This window comes from Tripterygium wilfordii, chromosome 13 (assembly GCF_013401445.1).
Source record: "Tripterygium wilfordii isolate XIE 37 chromosome 13, ASM1340144v1, whole genome shotgun sequence".
Lineage (NCBI taxonomy): Eukaryota > Viridiplantae > Streptophyta > Magnoliopsida > Celastrales > Celastraceae > Tripterygium > Tripterygium wilfordii.
The window spans coordinates 9,778,636-9,799,688 of record NC_052244.1 but is presented as its reverse complement, the minus strand read 5'-3'; the positions used below and the strand labels follow the sequence as shown (position 1 = coordinate 9,799,688).

Here is a 21,053-nt window from a genome sequence, read left to right as displayed (position 1 = left end):
TCACCAACACAGAGGTTCCCTCCACCTCAACCACCACGAGAAGATACTATGAATAGTGTAAAATTAGACCAGGATATTACATCCTTCCCCTCTTAAGAAAATTTCGTCCCCAAAATTAAATCATACGTAGGTAGTAAATAAATCCGGAAATCTAATCTGCATATCCGACTCCAACTCCCAAGTCGTCTCCTCCACTCCATAATGTTGCCATATCACCTTAACCAAGGGTATGGTCTTCGACCGTAGTCGCCTCTCCTGTCTATCCGCAATCCTAATAGGACGAGTCTTAAAAGTAGCGTCCTCACCAATCTCCAAGGTAGACCAATCTAATATATGAGAAGGGTCCCTATGGTACCTCCGTAACATAGACACATGAAATACCCCATGTACTCCTGACAACTGTGGGGGTAATGCTAATCGATAAGCTACCGTCCCCACCCTTTCCAAAATCTCAAATGGCCCTATAAATCTAGGGGCTAACTTCCCCGCTCTCCCAAACCTCTGTACTCCTCTACGAGGACTAACCCTCAGGAAAATATGATCCCCCACCTGAAACTCTAGAGGTCTACGTCTCCTATCCGCGTAACTCTTCTGACGTGACTGAGCTGTCAGAAGCCGCTGTCGAATCACTGTCACCACCTCAGTAGTCTGCTGCACCATCTCTGGACCCAATAATGGTCTATCTCCAACCTCTGACTAACACAATGGTGATCTACAAGGTCTCCCATATAATGCCTCAAACGGTGCCAACTGAATACTACTCTGATAGCTATTATTGTACACAAACTCCACTAAAGGAATATGAGTCTCCCAATCTCCTCGAAAGTCTATCGCACAAGCCCGAAGCATATCCTCCAGAATCTGAATAGTCCGCTCACTCTGCCCATCAGTCTGAGGATGAAAAGCTGTACCGAAGTTTAGTTTCATCCCCAGAGTATCCTGAAAACTGCCCCAAAACCGTGAAGTAAATCTGGGATCTCGATCAGATACAATACTCAACGGTACCCCATGCAATCGGACTATCTCTCGTACATATAATCTCGTCAATGACTCAATCGAATATGTCTGACAAATAGGTAAAAAATGAGCTGTCTTTGTCAACCGATCCACAACAACCCAAACCGCATCATGTCTCCGCGGAGTCATGGGTAAACCCATCACAAAATCCATAGTGATATGCTCCGACTTCCATTCAGGTAATGGAAGAGGTTGCAATAATCCAGCAGGTCGTCGATGCTCTGCCTTTATCTGCTGACAGGTAAGACATCGAGTCACAGTCTGTGCCACATCTCTCTTCATGCCACTCCACTAATACTGCCTCCGTAAATCTCGATACATCTTAGTAGCACCAGGATGCATCGCAAATCGTGAGAAATGTGCCTCCTGAAGTATCTCCTCGCGTAACTCGGTGTCCTCTGGAACCACTAATCTGCCCCTGAATCTAACTCCACCATCAGTGCCTCTAACCCATCCCTCCATATCCTCAATGTCATCAAATAATGCATCCCCCAACTGTGCATCCAACACCCTCTGTACCAGGGTCGGACGAGCAATCAAACTCCGTAAACTCAGCACATCTCCACACTCTTCCATATCTAGTCGATACTGACTAAGTGTATCCACCAACCCAAACTCCTGAATAGCCAATCGAGCTGCAATCAATCTCCTACTCAAGGCGTCAGCCACCACATTGGCCTTGCCTGGATGATACTGTAAGGTAAAATCAAAGTCCTCAAGATACTCCATCCATCTACGCTGTCTTGGGTTTAAATCTCTCTGAGTAAACAAGTACCGAAGGCTCTTGTGATCCGAGAATACCTCAAACCTCTCACCATAAAGATAATATCTCCACTGCTTAAGTGCGAACACTACTGCAGCCAACTCCAAATCATGCACAGGATAATTCCTCTCGTGCGGCTTCAACAAACGTGAAGCATACTCAACCACTCCCTCCTGCTGCATCAACACACAACCCAAACCAACTCCTGAAGCATCACAATATACCTGATAACCAATACCCCTGTCGAGTATCACCAACACTGGAGGTGAAGTGAGTCGAGTCTTCAACTCCTGGAAAGCCTGCTCGCACACATCTGTCCACACAAATGGAGTATCCTTCCGAGTCAACTGTGTCATCGGTGCTGCAATCCGCGAGAACTCCTCAATAAAACGCCGATAGTAACCTGCTAATCCCAGGAAACTGTGAATCTCTCCTACATTCTTCGGTCTCCTCCATGCCACCACTGCCTCTACTTTCGCTGGATCCAACGCTATACCCTCCTGAGAAATCACATGCCCTAAAAATCTCACCTGAGTCACCCAAAATTCACATTTACTCAGCTTGGCATACAATCTATGCTCTCTGAGCGTCCGCAACACAATCTCCAAGTGTCTAATGTGATCCTCCTCAGTGGCTGAATAAACCAATATATCATCAATGAACACAATCACAAACTGATCCAGATACGGTCTAAACACCCTGTGCATCAAATCCATAAACGCTGCAGGTGCATTGGTTAACCCAAATGGCATAACCAAGTACTCATAATGGCCAAACCGTGTGCGAAATGCTGTCCTTGAAATATCCTCCTCTCTGATCCTCAAGTGATGGTACCCCGATCTGAGATCAATCTTGGAGTAATAATGACTACCTCTCAACTGATCAAACAAATCATTAATCCTCGGCAATGGATATTTGTTCTTTACAGTCACCCTGTTCAGCTGCCGATAGTCCACACACATACGCATCGTACCATCATTCTTTTTCACAAACAAAACAGGTGCTCCCCAAGGTGAAGTGCTCGGTCTGATAAATCCCAACTTCTGTAAATCTGTCAACTGAGTGTTCAACTCCTTCAGCTCTGCTAGTGCCATCCTATACGGTGGTATAGAAATCGGATCTGTACCCGGGTACAACTCAATCACAAACTCAATCTCCCTCTGCGGTGGCAACCCTGGTAAATCATCGGGAAAAACATCCATATAATGCTCCACAACCGGTATAGGGTTCGAAGAATCCTCCTTAGACGCTGAAGTAATCAAACCCGCTATAACACAATCGATGTACTGAGGATTATCTAGAAAATGTGGACACGGAAGCAATCTCGTCCCACGAAATCTAACCCTCCCCTTAGGTGTGGTCAGTGTAATCCTCCTCTCAGCACACTCTATAATCGCCTCATACTCAGTCAACCAATCCAATCCAAGAATAACATCAAAATCAGTAAATGACATCACAAACAGATCCGCTCTAAACTCATGGTCTGAGAAGCTAAATACACAGTCCCTACAAATACCACTAATCACAGTACCTGGTCCTAGTGGTGAATCAACTATAAATCTCCTCGCTACTCCCGTAATCTCCAAACCCAATGTCTCAGCAAATTGATGCAGAAATAAATGAATGCGTAGCACCAGTGTCAAACAAAACACGTGCCCAAGAACTGAATAAGAGAAACCTACCTCCCAAGTGATCTCGCTCTGCTGGAACCACATCAGGCCTAAGTGCATACACTCCACCTCTTTGAACCTGCTGCTGCTGCTGCTGCACTAGTGGCCTACCCCATCCTGCAGGACCCCTCTGTATCGGAACTGGTGCTGGAGCTGGAGCTCTCTGACCTCCAGATACTGGCGGTGCAAATCCTCCACCCTGTGGACAATCTCTCCTGATATGTCCTGGCAATCCACACTGGAAACATAACAGATTGTTTACCCTAGGACAATCCCAACTCATATGGCCCACCTGACCACAAGCATAACAATGCTGGAACTGTTGATACCGTCTCGTAACCTGACCCTACTGATCCAATCTCTGCCTCTGCTGACCCTGTCTCTGCCCCTGCTGAACTGGTCTCTGCCACTGCTGAACCTGTCTAGGACACTGCTGCCCCTGCCTAGGTCCCAAATAACCCTGTCCCCGACTCTGATAACCCTGCCCCTGGCTCTGCTGTTGCCCCCGACTCTGCTGCTGCCCCCGAGTCTCAATCCTCTGTCTATGCTGACTGCTCTCGCCAGAAGCAGATGCAGAACTCTCAAGCTTCCTCTTGTGAATCTCCCAGTAATCCTTAATCTCCACTAGAGTCCTCTCTACTCCGAGTGCTTTATCAATACACTCGCGATAGGTGGTGATAGTCTGGGCCGCCAAATGAGGTGAAATCTTTGGTGACAACCCTCTCCTAAATCTCAGTATCTTCTTTTCCTCTGTGCAAATATACTCCTCCCCATATCACCCTAACTCCTCAAAACGAGCCTGACACTGTGTCACTGTCATGTCCGGAGACTGAATCAACTCAAGAAACTCTTTAGCTTTAGCAACACGCACTGTCTGTGGTACATACTGTGCCAGAAAAGCGGTCTCAAACTCTGCCCAGGGCATGCCCTCTCTGTCCCGACTAACTGTCATCACCTCCCACCATGTAAAAGCCTCCCCCTCCAGAAACTCAGCAGCTAATAAAGCTCTCCTCTCCTCAGGAATCCGTAAGGAAGTCATCTTCCTGCGTAACTGGCGAACCCACTCCTCTGCTGCCACTGGATCTATCACTCCCCTATATACCGGAGGATTCGTCTTCCGTAACTCGGCTAGCTCTTTGATCGACGTATCAATCGCCAAAGGAGCTACCTGTGCCTCCACAATCTGTCCTACACCCTCCTGTAACTCACCCAAAGCCAGAACCCGTGCTGGAACCTCAACAGGAGCCTGTAATGCAACTGGGACTGGAGCAGTCATCTGTGTCACAAGTCCTGTAACAGTCTGCCCAATAGCTCGTACCAACTCAGTAACATCCCGAACCTCCTGTCGTAAAGTAGTAACGACAGCCTCTACTCCCTGTGGTGCTAAATATCCCTCCTGATCCTCCCTAATATCATCTACTGGGTCTATATACACTCGCCGCCTGCCGCCACCTCTCCCACGTCTTCCACCCCTACCACGTCTCGCACCCCTACCTCTCCGTCCTCGCCCCCGCTCCAATGGAGCCACCTCAGGCATACCCACCTCATCTACCCCCTGAGGCTCATCCGCCTCATGTTCTCCTCTACCCCGTCCATGTCCTCGCACCCGAGTACTACGTGTGTCAACCATATCTGGAAAATATAACACACGTATACATAAATCTAAAGCAGGAAACACCAAAAATAAAGACTCACCAGGTCAGTCGGGAAACGCATGATGTGTAGCCAACAAAATAACCTAGGTAACCTAACCACTGTAAGTTTCTCAACCTACGGCTCCGATACCAAACTGTCACGCCCCTCTCTCCTAAGATATACCGAAGTATACCTATACCATAGGAACGTGACCGGCAGGGGACACCCCATCCCCCGAACCAGATCCCAACTAGATCCCAAAAACTAAACCCAACAGACATAATAATAATAATAAGAAGAACTACCATAATATCCACAAAGTACATCCACCTATGTACATATACAACAGCAGAATAATAAAATATATCTCCCCGATACCAAACCGTATAGTATATACAAATATAATACAAAAAGTTCCCACACCCACTAAAGAGTCAGCCCAAGGCTACACACCAGCTCACGCATCCCGCTGCTGACCGCCATCACCTACATCCAACTCACCTGAAAGGGGATAAAGAAGAGGGGTGAGCCACAAAGCTCAGTAGGGCGTAGAGAGGAAACGCCAATATCCATAAATAATAATAATAAATCCAAAAAAAATGTAATGCATAGTATGCAATACAATAAATATACATCCATCAGTAAGTCAACAATATAGCACAATAGCCGATAAGGCTAAATAACACTGGAACCACCCACACTGGTCTCCAGCAATCCAAAATCCATACACCAGTCCAATCAAGTGAAATGATAGCCGATAAGGCTATCCAACACTGTAACCACCACACCAACTCCCATAATCCAGCAACTATAAATCACCCATGAACCCACCCTAATCCCCGTAGGGTGTCTCAATCCAGGTCCACACCGAAACTGGATGAGGATCGGGTATCCCGATAGCATAGCCTACACCAGAGGGCGTCCCCTGTGATGCACCCCATCTCAGACGGTCCACCGGTATATATCCGGTCTGTATATGTACATATATCATCCATCAGAAATCCATATCTGATCATTTGGGCTCCTATATGGGCCCACAATCCACATCCACATCCACATCCATATCCACATCCATATCCACATCCACATCTAACACCTCCAATCACCTCACTCTCAGAAAATACACCAACAGTGATATATATAACAGGGAATATAAATCAACATGCAAACATGTCGTATTTCCACCCCCGGAAACCGACAAAACCATAATATCACCAGAGTCCGTAAACCGGAACTCTAAAGTCACATGCAAGAGTAAGGAAACCCCTACCTGGAAATCAGAGTGCTAAAACCAAGCACGCGTCCTTGACAAACCCCTAACTCCAAAAGTTAACCCGCTCCGAATCTCAATCGTGACCACCGTCTACACCGAAAAACACGATATATGAAAATACTGTAAAAATACGGTCGGTCAACTATGGTCAACGTCCAAATAGTAACGGTCAAAGTCAACAACCAAATAGTAACTGGGTCAAATAGTACCGAACCGGGTCAAATAGTACCCAGCCGAGTCAACTCGCCGGTCAACCGAGTCAACTCGGCCTGACTCGGTCAACTCGCCGGAAACCCATTTAACCCCATCGCCGGCGATCCGACCACCCAAACCTGTCAAATCTTATATCAAATTAAAGAACTCGATGAGGTTAACTCATAGGTACCTGAAACAAGTCAAACCGTCGCCGGAATCGGCCGGAATCGGCCAAAAGAAATCTGAGGAAATCGGAACTTCAAACTCTGATATCTCCCTAACCACAACTCCGATCGACGTGATTCAAGTTGGGTTATACTCATCTCATCAACACGCTTCTTTTGATACCGGTGGTGTCGCTCACCGTCGCCGGACTCAGAAAATGAATAGTAAAGAGAATGCACGGGAGAGAGAAAAGGAAGAAGAGAGAAAAAAACGCGTAATAATTGTTTTATTTTACTTTTTCTTTTATAATATATTTGACTTACCAAAACACCCATCTGTTAAAAACACCCCTAACTAAATTGTTATAATTAACTTCAAAAATTCATAACAAATCAAATTTAAATCCGATTTAAGTAATTCTTACTTTAAAAATTTTCCTTTAAAATTCCCCATTTATTAAAAATATTTCTATAATTTTATCACAATTTAATTTTTACTCCTTCAAATACCGGTTCACCAACACAGAGGTTCCCTCCACCTCAACCACCACGAGAAGATACTATGAATAGTGTAAAATTAGACCAGGATATTACACCCCACTTGTATCTCAAGATTTCTAATGGAAGCCCCTTGATTCTGAATCAATGATGCTTGAGTTTGTAAAGCGGAATCAGTCTTGCTAATGAAGTTGTTTGTGTTATTAGCTAATGCCTCCATACTTCCGGCCATCTTGGCAAACATTTTCCCTCTTCTTCTCTTGGGGCTGAATTTGTTGAGGAGGAGGATTTTGTACATTCTGATTGTTGCTCCAAGAAAAGTTAGGATGATTCCTAAACCTCAGATTGTAGAAATTTGAGTATGGATCATTTCTTGGTTGATTGTAGTGCCTACCTCCAATAGCATTAGCTTGCTCGCTTTGAGAAGATGATGCATTAGTAATCAAGCATTCTCCGGTTTGATGGCTAGCACCATAATAATCACAAGACACTATAGACATTCCTTGAACCGCATGTACTCTTTGAGGAGAATTCATCGTTAAAGCATCAATCTTTTTAGCCATAGCGGCCAAGGTGGTCATCACGTCGGCATCTCTTGGATTGCCTTGCCTTTGTGGTAGCCTCTCCGTTGGCCAAGAAGTATTTGTCTTGGCAACCTTTTCAAGTAAAGTTCGGGCCTTCTCCTGAGATTTAGTCATAAAAGAACCACCCGCGACTGCGTCTAACATTTGCCTCGTCGACATACTCAATCCGGAATAAAAGGCTTGATAAACAATCCACTCCGCAAGTCCATGATTAGGACAACTCCTCAAGATAGCTTTGAACCTTTCCCAAGCTTCATGGAAAGATTCAAGATCAAATTGGGAAAAAGTCATGATATCGTTCTGGACTTGAACCGCTTTCGCCGGAGGGAAAAATTTAGATAGAAATTGCTCCGAAAGTTCATCCCATGTAGTGATGGAGTTGGGAGGGAGCGACATCAACCATGCCTTAGCTTTATCCCTCAAAGAAAATGGGAACAACCTCAATAGAATTGCATCACGTGAAGCACCATGAATATCAAATGTAGCGCAAATGTGCAAGAATGAAGCAATGTGCACATTTGGCTCTTCGTGAGGAAAACCATGGAATACAACGGGGTTGGAGATCATGGTAATAATAGTCGGCTCAAAATGAGTGGAGTTGATAGGCGGATACCAGATACTAGAAGGAGTGGTATCCCAAGTCGGTCGAGCGCATTCCTCCAAAGAATGAGGGTCAAATTGCCTTGGAGGCCCATCTACCTCATTAGCTCCATTTCCACTATTTGCATTATTAGCACCTCCACCATTATCATTTCTCTCATTCAACCCAATGTCACCAATGGGCCCCGCACCATTCCTTCCATCTAAATTGTCTCCCATGCCTTCAATCGTGTTGTTATTTTGCTCCCGTCTAAGCATACGAAAAGTCCTCTCAATCTCCGGATCCAAACCAATCAAATTCGAGCTAAGAGTACGTCTTCCTAAGCTCATACAAGAGAAAGAATTTCTGCAGAAAATTAAAACCAAATTAGCACAAAAATAACCTAAATTGACACAAAAATAAAATTGCCTCAATCCCCGACAACGGCGCCAAAAACTTGATGTGAATTATTCGAAAGCGTACAAATCGCACAAGTAATAAAGAGTGAACAGAGTATCGTTTCCACGAAGATATATTGGCAATTTCAATTCAATATCAATCCAAGTAATTATCACACTAAGATGGAAATGCGAATTGTTGGATATGTTTTATCTAAAGCTAAAACAAGTAATTAAGAAATTACTATTTAAATGACAATTTGAATAAATAACCAAGCAACAAACAAGAAAGTGAGTTTTCAAGAGAAGTAAACACTAGGGTTCCTAATATCACCACCTCTTATCCAATTGAACTCCTTTAATTCATTAATTCATTAATTCTCAATTCTCAATTTAATTGTTGACAATCGATTTCTCGACCTATTCAATGTTCTATTCCTAGATACACCGAAAGTGTTTTCAATATAAATCTCTGTTATTCCTAACACTCGGATTAATATATCAAAAACCCGTTAAGAGCAATGAAAATCATTTAACGATTGCATAAGTCATAAACCTATATTTCTATGGTTCATGCAACGCATGTTCTCTATGGATTCTTGCAACCCTAGGCATATCCTTCCGGTCTCAACCTAGGCACAGAATCATCCAAATGGTGATCAAGCATTTGAAAGCAATAAGCACATCCACAGAGAATCAACAATAAAAAGAGAGATTCAAAAACAATAAGCCAATTTCATTCGATCTTCAAAGAGTGGTTCCATTAGGACCCCTAGTTAGAGGATTAGTTCCTCATAACCAAGGAATACAAATCAAAATCCAAAATAGCAGTCATTAAATACAAGAACAAGGAAGAAATAAAGAGAAACCTCTGAATCCCCTTGCTCAATGCTCCAATGGCTGCTGTAGGAAAGTCTCCAAAACCCTTGTTTTTTCTTCCAAAGTGAGGTCCCCCAAAACCCTAAAAAATCTATGCTTTTATACCCCCAAAAACCTTAAAGTTGTTTTTCTAACAAGTATGTGTCATTTTGAATTGGACCCACTTGATTTGAGGGTAATTTCGGGCATGTAGAGATCTTCAAAAATCGCGAACTAGAACAAACCGATTGACCGGACATGGCCACCGATCGATCGGATTTTCTCTCGGTTCTTTCCAGCTTCAAAGTTTTCCGATTGATCTGCGGCCGATCGATCAGATTTCTTCTCTGACTCCAAATTTGGTTCCTTTCTATCCATTTAGCTCCTTTTCTTCCATACGTGCCCCTACACCTGAAATGCACAATTAACCACTCTTTAGGCAGAATTAATTCCAAAACAACTCTAAACAATGTAAGATTTCATGTAAAAGGATGTACAATTATATGTATATAATTGGCACATCAGTGATGCATGCGGAAAAACAAAGGAAATCAAAACCAACATTTGATTGAAACAAAGAGCATTAGAGTCCATCAGATTTGAGAGAAAACGCTCTAGGATTTAAATACGTTTCGTAAAATCGGAAGTTAATGATCACTAAGGCTGGCTACAACCCTAAAAGGATGAAAAACGCAAGAATTTAAAATTATGACAATGCCCCTAAAACATAAAACCACCCATTCAAGGCCTTAAATGATGGAATTTAGCAAACCTAGTGTGGGGATAGGGCCAATAGTCCCTAGTTCTGCTCAGCACGTCGGTCCACTTCAATCCGTTCGAATTTCATTCAATTCTGACAACGTGATAATTTTCAATCCTACTAAACGATTTTATTGTAAATATAACAAATTAAGCAAACTAGTCCTATATCATAAGCGCAATAGGAGCAGGTCAAGTAGGAAAAATCATCAAGTGTTGTTTCAGATTTGGCCCAAATATGGGAATCCATGCATTTGTTTTCTTGAGTCATAACCTAACTTTTTGTTTCAACGTCCACGTTTATGCTTCAAAATTGATGTTTGTCACGAAACCTGTGTTCCATTCAATTTATAAGTGGTGCCCAACCCTCAAATACATATGCTTAACCCAGTCGATTGTCAACCGAACTACCGCTCGTAGGTAAGAAACAAGAGGTGATGATAGAAGATTAAAGAAACAAAGAGACTAGTTACTATTTTGCTATAAAGTCTATACTCTTATCTATGCCTTGTCTCCAAAGATGACCCCGAGATGGGGAGACATGGGCTGCCGCCCAGAACCCCCAATTCCCTAGGCCCCATAATTTGCAAAAATTATAATTGGTAGTCTACAATTTAGTACGTAGTCCTAGTACCCAAATTTTAAAATTAGCCCAATAACATTATGTCCCAGCCCATTTGAGTTTAAAATCAATAACGAAAATTTAAAAATCAATAACATTATACCTCATCTCATTTTTAAGAGCCCCTTTTTTAGACTTTAAAATCAATAAAGAAAATTTTAAAATGTTCATCATTAGGGGTGTATTTTGGGTTTCGGTCCGGTTTCAAACCGAAACCGAAAAAACCGAATTTATTCGGTTTTTATTCTAACCAAACCGGACCAAATCGTTGATAAAGTGTAAACCGTTATAAACCGAACCAAAATATTCGGTTTCAGTTCGGTTTATTCAGTTTAAACCGACCAATATAGATTCTTCATACAAATCTCAAATCTGGACAGTTCACTCAAAATATTACAGTTTACAGAGTTCAAAAATTACAGTACAAAAATTGAAAAAAGTTCAAATAAGACTTCAAATAGACAAATACAATAAATCAGTCATACTCTACTCTAGGCTATCCAAAACAATCCAAAAGTCCACTTTTGATGCAATAAACACCAAATACAATATTGAATAAGGCATAAGCCACAAAGCAAATAGCCAAAGAGGTAGGGCCAAGCCAATCAGCCAAAGATCACCAGACCAGTCACCATCACCTATAAGAAAAACAATAAAACAAAGAATAAGTGTTAAAACATCACACATAAAGAAATAATAAGTAATGTTGAAACTTAAAAATTAAGTAAGACTATATAGATTATATAGTCACATTCTCATACCTTTTGCCAAAATTGAGTCTTAGTTGGCAGTTGTTGCACCATTGTTCTTATTCCTAGGCATCTCTATAGTAGAAGAAAGAAGATTCAAATAAACATTCATAATTCATTCATATAAAGTATAAAAAAAAATGCCTCTTGTTCACCCAAATCTTCCTCCATCAATTTCTAAAATGGTAAACTTCCAAGCCAATCCTCCACACAAATAAGCGATTCAACAATATGAGGGGTGAGGGAGCTCCTAAATGAATCAACACTCATCCACCTGTACTAAATGCAGATTCAGATGCCACTGTAGAAATTGAAATTGTCAAGAGGTCCCGAGCTATAACCGAAAAGATAGGAAACTAGATGAATTAATCTTCCACCAAGTCTCTCGATTTGGGGACCTAGTAAAATCATTCCACACATCAGACCTCTCATTCAATACTTTTCTTGTTCACTTTTTTTGATTTGTCCCCGCACTTTCTAGGGTGATTGGTGTAGGCATAGAGCTTCCTTCACCTCCAAGTCCTTCACCCGGGCCACCACCCCCACCTTCTACCACTTGTTGTGGCAGTTCTTCTTCTTCCATTGAATCTTCATGGTCAAATGAGTTATTGATAGAGACCGATTGAGAGCTCGACATCTACAAAATATTGAAAGCCAATCATAAACATGATAAAATAGCTACTGTCTACTGCAGTATAAACTAGGCAAATAAAACAAGCAAACCACATGATACACAATTACACAGCTTTTGCAAGATATTTCTTAGAGTGGGAAGCTATTAAGCTAAAGCCAAACACGAAATGAAGAAAGAGACGCAACCTGAGACAAAAGTATTTGATTGTAGTTCAAAGAAATACAAATAAGTTAAAGACAAAGAAATACGAATAGGCACATAATGTCTACTGCACACATATTGTCTACTGCAAATTACCCAATAACAGAAGCACATATATTGTTAGAGATCGAAGGGTCTATTGCACAAAAGCTTTAGGTCGGAGATTGAAGGGTTTACGTACCTCTTGTGGGAGAGGCCAGTTGCAACGACTGCGAGTCTGCAATAGTACGACGTTGACGCACACAGGCACGACCACAACCCCCAACGGGCAACGACGCAACTCGATCTCTCCTCTAGGGTTGTCTCAACCTCACGAAGTCACAATCTGTCGATCTCACTCTCAAGTTTGAAGTCTCTGTCTCAACAGTCAACACTGGTATGGTCTCTCAAGTCTCATCTCTTGGACTGGGCTAAATGACTAATGGGCTTCAAGGGCTTGTGTTGATAATTTAAAATGCTTATAGGCTTAGCTTAGTAAGTTACTATACATATTCACATGGGCAACTAGGCCAATACTATACAAATAACTTAATATATATATATACTTCGGTTTTTCGCTTTAGACCGAAATTTTTTTTAAAACCGCACCGAAACTGAACACCGGAAAAAATAAATTTCCTACACCAAACCCAAACTGTACACTGAAAAACCGGCCCAATAACCAAATTTCGGTTCGATTTTCGGTTTGTAAAAAGATTTGGTTCGGTTTCTTCCACCCCTATTCATCATCATGTGATTAAGTTCTCTGTCAATGACTACGTCCAGGTTGCATTGACGGAGGGTTACCCGATGCCTCCCATTATGCCTCAATGCGTTCACTTCAGGCATGATAGTGCAACTATATGGGCTACCCCGTATGCAGAGCGAATTCATGTGTACATGCAGTATATGCCTTCTAGGTTTCTTTCTGAAGCCATTGTGTTGAAAGATTAGAAATGTAACAAGTGTTAAATCTAGCAAGAGAATGAACAGTCTCCATAAATCCAACGTACTTGCCTTTTATTTGCATCATATTATAAAAAATTGGATTTCAATTCTGTAACAAAGGGTTTATCTATATACAGGAAAATATCAAACCAGAGCAATAGATTGTTCAGTTTCATCCAAACACCTTAATGAGTCGCATGTGGTGTCAATATTCAGGGCAAAACTAGAGCATTCAAATTGGATACATAAATATTTCATTCTCAACCAAACTCATCTCGTGCTATTACCGCACCAAATGAAAAAGTGACAAAAAAAGGCATATTCTTGTTGGATTTTGAGTATGATTTGATTATCACAATTAGTGGTGATTGATTGAGGTCAATTAGTTGTGAGTAAAATCCCTGTAATTAGTCAATGTAATTATTTCTTTCCTTGTATAGATATACTCAAGTCCTAAACATAAGGACTTGATAGCTTTGTATACTGACTACTAAAAAAGGTCATCATTACAGTGAATGAGATAACCAAGTGAAGCAATTATTCCTTGTTATCTGCGTATCGTTTTTCAACTATTCTCATTTCACGAACAGGGGAATCCCAACTATTTATTACAAGGACAATCATCTCCTCTGTCAAACCCACTCCATAGTATGAAAACGAAGGGCAATATTGTCTTTTAGAAGATGTACCTAAGTAGATGTGACTATTGTTTCATTGTGTAATAAAATGGTCGGACACCTGGACTTGAAAAGTAGAAAGGCAATGAAAAGCTGATTAGTATTCGTACACAGGTAACTGCGGGCAGAGAGAAATGGGAAAGAATAGGGAATAGGGTGGGTTTATATAATAAATAGAGTGGGTGTTTTCAGAAAGTTTCTAACTGTATTCTTCGTTTCTTTTCCCTACTTGTCTGGCACGGCTAGTTAGCCAGGATTCATCATTCATCGACCATCATTTCATGTTTTCTTTCTTTCTTTTTTGTGGCACTTGTGCAGGTTTTGGGCACACCAACTAGGGAGGAAATTAACTGTATGAATCCTGACTGTACAGAGTTTAAATTCACATATTAAAGCTCACCCATGGCACAAGGTATATTTTTCTACCAGTCTGTTTGTCCATTCCCTAGGGACGTGTGATATATTTTTCTAATCTATCATCTATGATTGTCAGATATTCCACAAGCGAATGTCCCCAGAGGCAACCTGCTGGAAAATGATAGCAGCTGTGGAAAGTAGCTGTGTTCTATGTCATGATGTCATGTTCACTTGTTCAGGAGCATAATGGCTACAAGAAAAGCAAACATAGCTACTATTGAGATCCTTGATTGATTATTGTATTTTGTTGTGGAGATGCAGGTTGCTTTTTGTTATATTGTGGAGATGCATGTTTTTTGTTCACTTGTCTATACCTATATATAAAGCAGAGGCTCTAACAATTGCTCCTATTTTTTTTGACACCAAGCCTGCTAAAACTCTCTGTTTCTTCCTACGTGGACTGTCTACAATTCCTTTATTTCTTTTTCAGACGCTCTCACGATTTCTCCATAAAAAAATTACAAAAAAAAAAAAACGTAAAGGTTCAGGTCGAACGTTTCGTATTTCTCTCCCCTCTCAGTTCAACGATTCCTCTTCTACCTGCCGCCGTTTCACTTATCTGGATAGCAGTCAAAGGAATGGAACTATCATTGTCTCACACCGATTTCAAAACCGCACTGATTTTGCAAGGTAGAAGGGAATCTCGGGGGATTGTCCGAGAAGAAAGAAGCAGGCGATTTTGAGGCATTGTATTGGGCATATGGAAATCTTAAGCCCCCCAATTAACACTGATTTTCTGATCCTTTTATAGGAGGTTGGTTTATATCCCTTTTCCCTCTGTTTTAATTTTCCCTGCAATTTTCTCCGTCTCTATTTGCACAGTAACTCAAAGATTTTCATGTCTTGCAGAAATCTAAGGTTTCCTGCTTTAGGAAAGAGGATTCCTTAGAAGCCCATGAGTCTGATAACATTGAACGTTTTCCATGTGAAGAATTGGTCAAGCATCAAGTTGATAAGTCCAGCAAAGTTAAAGTATATTGGAAATTTAGTCTCCGAGAGGTAATGTTATCCACCTTTGCATCTCCGTAATGACTACTGTGATCCCATGTTTTGACCTTATAAATGTTGAGATTCGGAATTCCTTTTTGAATACTAATGTTCTGGTGCTTTTTGTTAACTTTCCATTTAATCAAATTCTACTCTTCAGCCCTTTCGCCCAGCAGCGTGTTTCCAACGAATACTATGGCAAATTCATGTATAATGTTCTTTTTTCAAATGCATGTATTGGCCGATTGAGGTCCTTCCTGATATGTTTTCTTATTCCTTCAAGCATAGATTGATGGGTACTGGTGGATTAGACAAATTGTTGAAGCTGACGGTCGCGAAGTAATGGACTTGCCGTTGGCCACTGCAGTTCAAGGTTAGTGTTTGAACTTGATTTTCTTTAATTTTACTGATGGATAGTCCCAATGTTAGCTTTTTGGAGGGGAACTGACTCTCAGGAAAAAAAGAGGATATTGCTCATGATACTAAACAAGCAGGCAGATGTGGAAAATCATAATTTGATCGAGCATCATAATGATTTACCCGATGAAGAGGTTAGTGATATTTGATTTACTACTACTTTTTTTCAGTCACTACTTGGGGCTTATTGCGTCAAAACCTATTCATATTGGTCCAAATGGGTCCCAAACTTTAATTCAACATCAACCCAAGATTTGTGTGTTATGTAGATTAACTTAGAACATGTTATTTGCAACTTCCTTTTAATGCATGTGGTCATCTTAGTGTGATTCTTTTACTTGAAATCAATTTATAGCGTGCTTTTGGATTTTATATTTAAGATAAATTTGATGCTAGAGTCGTCAGAACTTATAAATGTTCTAAAACAATTTCTATATATTGTAATTTCAAGCCATTTTCTTAGGATTTCACTGTAGTATAGGTTGTACAAAAATATTGGGTACCCACAAAAGAGGTTGAATGATGAATTAAATTATGTATGTGGAGTATGTGCATGTGGTAACAGGTGACTGTAATTTGGTACCATTTTAAGTTGGTGAATGGTGTTAACGTGACCAGTATCACATGAAGGGTTAATAAAAAGAGAAGTTTTGAGCAGCTATTCATTTCTATTTTTATTTCAATTACCCAAGGAGAAAAATGGACGGAAAAGTAGATATCGAGGATGATTGACGGGGAACAAATATCATGGCACTAATGGAGAAGTTATTTTGACAAACTAATCTTATCATTTAATTTTTTATTCCTTCTCTGTTGTAAATTGTAATGTTTTTTCTGCTTTTTTGCAAATCATGGAACCACCACATTCTAGGTACACAAACTGGTTTGAGTTTTGAGAGGCTAACCAAAATACAAAACTTCCTCTGCTGGTATTATTGTCAATCTACTTACGTTGTTATCTAATTATATTTTTATATTCACGTTTTTGATATCTCATATGTGTGATGATTTGTTATGTATATATCTAGGTTTTGGTGCAATAGATTTATGCATATTCTGTCTATCAATAAATGGTTGTTCTATATTTATCAACATATTAGCGCTAATTTTTCATTCAATGAGAAATTTTCCATGCCAGAACCTTGCTTTTCAATAATGCTCTTATATTTTGTTTGGAATTTGTTAATGTCATTCTCATTGGTTGGCCAATATGGATTTGCAATTGTGCTTTTCTAATTTTTGTTATTGCTTGGCTTAATAACAGATGCCAGAAAAGTAAGTGGAGAATTATATTGTTGTGAGTGTTCGTGCTACCATCACATGAATTCAAAAAATAAATGCGGATGGTTTTACTTTACAGGCGAGGTTTGTAAGAAGAAGCTTATTCTTACTTTTTCGCTACAATTTATGCAACATGAACTCAATTTTTCCTACTACCAGGTATTCCCATTGAGATTATAATAACTTTTCTCTGATATGCTTTAGTTTACTAGCGATGCCTAAGGAAAGACATGTTCCTGCAGTTTCAAGGTTGAGGTTCAGGTGTCCGACGATACGAGTAAAACTATTTTCACAATGTTTGATACAGAGTTGCAAAGGATTGTTGGTACCTTCATCTCAGCTGATAGCCCAAGCGGTGATTCAACGTCTGAGATTCCTCCTCAACTCAAGAATCTCAAAGGTCTTCGTACGTGTTTCAACTAAAAGAAACAGATTGATTATATACGGGAACAAAGAATATACAATATTAAATTTATTAGATACTGATCTTGACGTCATGGTTGGGGGTGCAAGTGCATTCTAAATCAAATTAGAAGAACCACAAAAGAAAACCAATGAGGTATTACTATCATATAAGAAAAACAAAGTATGTATAAAAATTATTTTAGATTCTTAAGTTGTAGATGTTTTGATATATGATACTACTGAATATAAAAACTCTTTTGAAATTCCACAGAGTTGGAGAAAGACGATTACTCGCAAATGAATTTGTGCGGAAAATGTTAGACATGTTTTTGCGAATTTCTGGAGAAAATGTTAAAAGACAAATGTTAAAGAAAAGATCGGGAGAGGTGACATGTTCTTGCATCTAGAGTTACATTTATCTTGATGCATATAAAATGCTTGACTGTGTGGATTGCCTTGCCTCAATAATAGTAAACATTTTTTTCCTGATCATTAGGACGGTACTGTTGATGGGGAGATTGCAAGTAAGAGGGATTCGAAAAATGACGATGATGTTGTGGAAGATAACACCTAAAAATCTAACAAATAAAACTCAACAAAACAAAAAAGAAAAAAAGAGCATGCCCGCGCATCGCGCGGGATTTCGACTATTATTTATAAATGTACGAGTTTTTTTGTTATTTAGGATGTTCTTAGATATTTTTCAATTTTCGTGAGGTGTTGTTGGAAAATAATGAGGTACAAATAAAACTTACATTTTATTTTTTTGGGTCACATGGGCTACTATTATGGGCTGTGTGAAGTAGTCCAGGTGGAGGGTCCATTTGTTGCATACCAAGAGCGATTTTGGGCTTTTGGCAATGCTTGTAATGTTGGGCTGTGGATCTTTTACTGTGGGTGTGAAGACGGGCTTTCTAACCAGCTCTTATTCACAACTGAAGCGGCATCCTTCGGCTCACGGAGGCGGTTGCATAATTGAGGACTTTTTTTTTTTTATTACGGATAATGTTTGACACCTCAAAAAGTGACACCCATTGCAGGTTGCGTTTGCTTATTGAGATGGGCTCATTGAATTTGAGCTACTTTTGCTATGAAGGTGGACTTATGCTATTGAGCTGCATGTGCTTGTTTTGCAGGGCCGGCTACTGTTTTTGGCCCGTAATTTGCTATGCTCTGCATGACTTCGGTTTCAGGTTGTTTTCTAGTGATGAGCCATATATTTATGAGGAATCATGGTCTTGGTTCAGGCTGGGTGATCGTCCAGGCTACGTTTGTTGGTTCTAAGAAAACTCGCATCAGAATCTCTTAACAAATATTTTATTTTATTTACTCAAACATCATTTTTTGACAATTTAGAGCATCTCTAATGATAACCAAAAATGTAGTATTCGTTATGTATTGATATTGGTGTTAAAAACTAATACCAAATGTATGTGATACAATGGTACAATATTTTCAAACACTCCATAATACCAATTATTATCAACTACTTTCCCTCATTCTTGTATCTCTTTCTCTCTCTTGAGTACACATGGTGAAATTTTATTGGTTTATGTGTGCGTGTGGTCCAAAATTTGACACTTAATAGGCTATTGATATGTCAAGAATCCACTAAGTAAATTTTTTCCAAAAATAAACGACCACTTAGTCATTTTGGCGGTCGTTTCCGTTTCTACAAGTTTATTAACAACCCTAGAGGAGAGAGATGTTCTAATGTAATGAAGTTGGTATCAAAAACAGAAAACCACTCCTGCAAGTATCCATTTCAGCTACTTTCGAGAGGGATCGGGGTACGTACCAGACTATCCTCCTGTACCAAATATATACCGTTGGAATTTGGAAAGCAAATCCAACGAGCCACCTTTCTTACACACATTCTCTCTCTCTATACCAGTAGTTGCTGGAGCTTGTGCACTATCAAATGGTCCTACTAAACAATAATCATGCATGATTCTTCTTCAAAAATATTCATCAGTGGTTTTCCATTTTTCCCCTCTTGGGATTAAATAATTGATACCCACCAGAATTCCCGCCCCAGCAATGATTCTTCAGTAATTATTAACTAAAACGAGGTTGACAATTATTTGTCTATGATATTTGTTTTGATAAGGTGGTCCCTTTCCTATGACAATTGATTCATATATAAATGCAAAAAAGGACAAAGTAGCTGACGCAGGTCCTACGAAACAATACTCTTTTGCATTATTAACCGACACCGACAAATAATTGACGCTCAGTCATCCAAAAAAAAAAGACAAACTAGCACAATGTATGGTAAAAAAAAAAAAAAAAAAAAAAAACTCATTGTTGTATGTGTGGTGGACACGTAGTCACGAGAGAATATAAGAAATGAGGTTATTATATTTAAAGTAATGAAAACATCAACTGAAGATAAGTCACAAGAGAATGCACCTACAATGTAAAAATAATTGTGCGTTCGTTAATGAGAAGAATCGAAAGAAATTACATAAGAGAGAGTAAGAAGCAAAAACAAAATTTTAAAAACACATGATTTGAAATAATAATAAATCATATGGATATAATATAGAAGTAATTTTAATAGGTCCACAATCAGGAAATTTGTTCCAATAAGGACAGTTAAAAAAAATTTAATTATAAGGAAACAAATGCCCCTTTTCTTTTAATAAAATTATCTAACTTTATGCATGTAGCATGTCCACCTCTCTCTCCCATATTTTCTCTACACACATGACATCAGCAGTTTTGATTTTTTTTATTTTATTTTTAAACAAAACTTCAAAACGATTTCTCTCTCAAAATACATGATGAAAATTGAAAAAAAAAATTACATATTCTCAATCAGTATGAAAAACTCTTTCAAAAAAGATCACTCATCGATATATTCTCTTAAATGAAAATAATATCGCATGTAAATTTAATTTATCTGCACTATAATGAATTTATCTGCACACTACATATGAATTTATCTGCACTGCATATGATTTATCTACATTGCATGTGAATTTATCTGTACTGCATGTTTATTTATCTGCACTGCATATTATTTATCCACACTGCATGTTTAAAATTTCACAAATTAAAGACAAACAAAACTAAAAAAAAAACAAAAGGTGAAAATATTAAATAAAATTAATGTTTAGTGCAAATTTTGATACTCAAGTTGACCTATAAAATGTTCGAATGTTGAAATATGTATTAGACACAAATACGTGGGCATTTGAGTTTTCTTTTGAACACCATAAAAATTGTTTCAATAAGAGCTCAAACAAGTAAGTTATGACTCAATAATAAAGGACAGAAACAACTATTCTGATTAGTATTATGATTATAAAATGTGATAGATCTAAACGCATTCCATAA

General features: G+C 39.5%; 1 non-coding gene across 1 annotated transcript; it reads left to right on the top strand.

Annotated features, from left to right (window-relative positions):
• Positions 1 to 8,001: 8,001 nt before the first annotated feature.
• On the top strand, positions 8,002 to 8,106 carry LOC120013982. Its single transcript, XR_005471518.1, has one exon. It is a non-coding gene; the product is annotated as a small nucleolar RNA R71 (small nucleolar RNA).
• The last annotated feature ends 12,947 nt before the right edge of the window (positions 8,107 to 21,053 follow it).